This window comes from Vicia villosa, linkage group LG2 (assembly GCF_029867415.1).
Source record: "Vicia villosa cultivar HV-30 ecotype Madison, WI linkage group LG2, Vvil1.0, whole genome shotgun sequence".
NCBI classification, from domain to species: domain Eukaryota; kingdom Viridiplantae; phylum Streptophyta; class Magnoliopsida; order Fabales; family Fabaceae; genus Vicia; species Vicia villosa.
In genome coordinates this window covers 81,383,166-81,386,444 of record NC_081181.1, presented here as the reverse complement: position 1 = coordinate 81,386,444, position 3,279 = coordinate 81,383,166, and the positions used below count along the sequence as shown (strand labels likewise).

General features: G+C 38.6%; 1 long non-coding RNA gene across 1 annotated transcript; it reads right to left on the bottom strand.

Moving 5' to 3' along the window:
- Window positions 1-866: 866 nt before the first annotated feature.
- On the bottom strand, window positions 867-2,346 carry LOC131651584 (uncharacterized). The gene is made up of 3 exons (XR_009298422.1): window positions 2,101-2,346; window positions 1,567-1,624; window positions 867-949 (listed from the first exon to the last, which is right to left on the bottom strand). It is a non-coding gene; the product is annotated as an uncharacterized LOC131651584 (long non-coding RNA).
- Between the last annotated feature and the right edge of the window lie 933 nt (window positions 2,347-3,279).

The window sequence follows — 3,279 nt, the reverse complement described above, 5'->3', positions numbered from 1 at the left end:
TCATAGCTCATGCCAATAGAGGACAACATCTTTTTGGCTTCATACGTTCGATTGGGAAGAACATTATCCTCTGGTAGCATATCTTTCATAAGGGCTAATAACTCTGTGAAACTTTTATCCGACCATCCATTGTCCGCCTTTAAGTTGTACAACTTTAACACCGCAGACAATCTTGTGAATTTTGAACAACCATCATACAACGGTTTCTCTGCATCGCTTACCAACCTCTCAAACATTTTGGGACAATCCGCAAGATCTTCTTCAAGCGCTTCTGCAATCTCCTCGACTCGATCGCAATCGTATGTGTCTGTGCAATCGTCGTTTGAAGCATACTTCCTATTACAACTCGACCCAGCATTCCCGTTACTTTTCTCACCATGCATTGTCCAACATGTATAACTTCTATCAATTCCAAACCGTAGTAAATGGGATCCCAACTGTTTCCCGTCAACCTTATCCCCATAACAGCAACCCAAGCAAGGACACGGCATTCGAAGCGGGTCTTCGGAGTGCTTAACCGCAAACTCAACGAATTCCCATACCCCTTTCTCGTACTCTTTCGACAATCGGTTTGATCTCATCCATGTCTTATCCATGACTTAATTAAGCTAAACAAATGCTTCTTCGTTTCTATAAGGAATTCTGTCAAGATAATAAATAGCTATCATCATAATAGAATACCTAATTAGAATACCTAATCAGAATACCCGATTTCTTAAAGAAGACATTACCTTATTTCAAGGTAATATAAGTCCACAAACCAAAAAACTGGTTGAGAGACACTAAATTGATATTAAATAGAACCATAAACAATAAACTATAAGCAGAATATAACAAACTATAAGCAAGAAGAAAGGGATAGTAACCTGAGTTATAGACTTGATGTGGGAGATGGGTAGGTTTGAATCGGCGTTGTACAAGTAGAAACCAGAGACTTCAAAGTACGTAACTGTGAAATTAAACACACACACACACACACGATGCAGTTAAATACAAATATCATAAAAGTGAAGGAAGTAGATTCTTGTAACTAACTATTCATTGAATCAAAGAAATAGAAAATGAAGAGTTCAAACTTAGCATAGCTTTCTAACAGTTACTAACCTAAATTATCTTTATAGGCCTATACTAATCTTTTGCCATTTTCTATTAAGAGCTCGCAGACTAATACATACTGAAGATTTGAAAATATTTTTCAAGTTAAAATGAAACAAATATATAAACCTTGGTACGAGCCCCACAAAATGACACAATTAATGGTTGAAATGAAACATCAGGATCTGTTTACTTAGAGGAAAAAGTGATTTGTTTTTATTTCACGTTTTCATTTTTAATTATAAAACGGATGCTAATTTCCAACGATTTGTACAAGAAACACTTGATAAACTTCTTTTTTGTTTTCAAAATTTCCTGTACAAATCTTGGAAAACAGAAACAGAATGAAAACAATGTGGCAGTCTTATATTAAAAAGAGAAAATAGGAAAAGAAAACAAAAGATACTTTTTCAAAGAAAAGGGCCCCAATATTTCAGAGAACAAATCGATGACTTTGCAAAAAGGCAGTACCTTCAAGAACAGATTCTTTCAATGCAATTTTTTGTCTGAGTTCTGCTACTTCTTTGGCCTGAAACGCATAATAATTTAATACGCTTTCCCAGATATGAAGATGGCACAAAGATTTGGTTAACTCAATTCTAATATAAAAGTCTCATTCTAATACATTAATAAGCTACACTTGTGATACTATTGTTTGATGAAATGCCAAAATTTTGTGATACTCATGGTGCAAGTTTAGCCGTACTATGTTACTATTGTTTGATGAAATGCCAAAATTTTGTGATAAACAGTGGCAAGTCTATTTTGTATTCAGTAACTTCAGAATTTTATCAACACTACAGCCAAAAAACCATGGATTTTTGAATCATGAAAAGCGGAAGTAAATCAACTTAGAATTTAAAAATACCTACTAAGGATTGTGGCATTTCATCAATTATCAACTCAAATCATTTCTTTCAGGCATTTCATCAAACAAGTTGCAGGCAGAAGTTCAATCTTTGATACCAAATAAAATTTTCACTGAAAATTAAACCTAAAACTCACCGGCGGTGGATAAAACGAGTGACGGAGGAGAAGCCGACGGAGGGACGCCGACGGTGGTTGCCGATGGTGGTGGACGGAAGGGTTTCGCGTGCAGTGAGGGTTTGTGGATGAAGAACAGTGGTGGACGGAAGGGTTCTGCAGAAAACGAAAGAGAGAAATGAGAAACAGTAACGCGTGTTTTGGTTTTTAATTTTTAGTAATAAAGGCTACTAAAGCGCTTCTGAAAAGCGCTCTCATAGCCTGGTCTATACCAGCGCTTTTGACTAAAAAGCGCTCTCATTAAACCCCCCTACAGCAGCGCTTTGAAAAGCGCTCTCATACCCCCCCTTACCAAAGCGCTTTTGAAAAGCGCTGTCATATCCCCCCCTTACCAAAGCGCTTTTTAAAAGCGCTCTCATACACCCCCCCCTACCAGAGCGCTTTTCAGAAGCGCTCTCATACCCCCCCCTACCAGAGCGCTTTTTTCATCATTTTCCCTTTGTTTATTAATTTTTTTTATGCGAAACCTACGAGAGCGCTTTTATGTAAAAGCGCTTTAGTAGCTGCACTTTAGTATCTTAATTTTGGCGTAGTGAGGGTTTTAGGATCACCTTTTAGTGTGATTTGGGAATCTTGATGGGTGAAAGTTATGGATGGAATAGAGAAATCTGCATTGATTTGACCCAAGGTGTGCAACTAGGTCATCCCCAAAACAACATCAGCACCCTCAATAGGTAAGAGGTAGAAAGGAAGGTTAAAAAAATTGTTTTGAAGTGTAAGTTGAACATTGCTGGAAATGCCTTCACATTGGAGGTGGGATCCATTTCCAACCATCACGGAGAATTGGGGAATGGGTTTTGTAACACCCTGGATTTCCGCTTACCCCGCAGGGCTTCCGGCCTACCAAGCATGTCACCAGCTTAATCAATAATCCCCCATAGGTCCGCTTACCGGCTGCCCAGGAAATATTGTTTTTGCCTCCCGCAGGAATCGAACCATGTACCTAGGGGTTAAGTACATATTCATAGCAATTCCTGCTACCACTTGACCATATGGTCAATTGGTAGCAGGAATTGCTATGAATATGTACTTAACCCCTAGGTACATGGTTCGATTCCTGCGGGAGGCAAAAACAATATTTCCTGGGCAGCCGGTAAGCGGACCTAGGGGGGATTATTGATTAAGCTGGTGACATGCTTG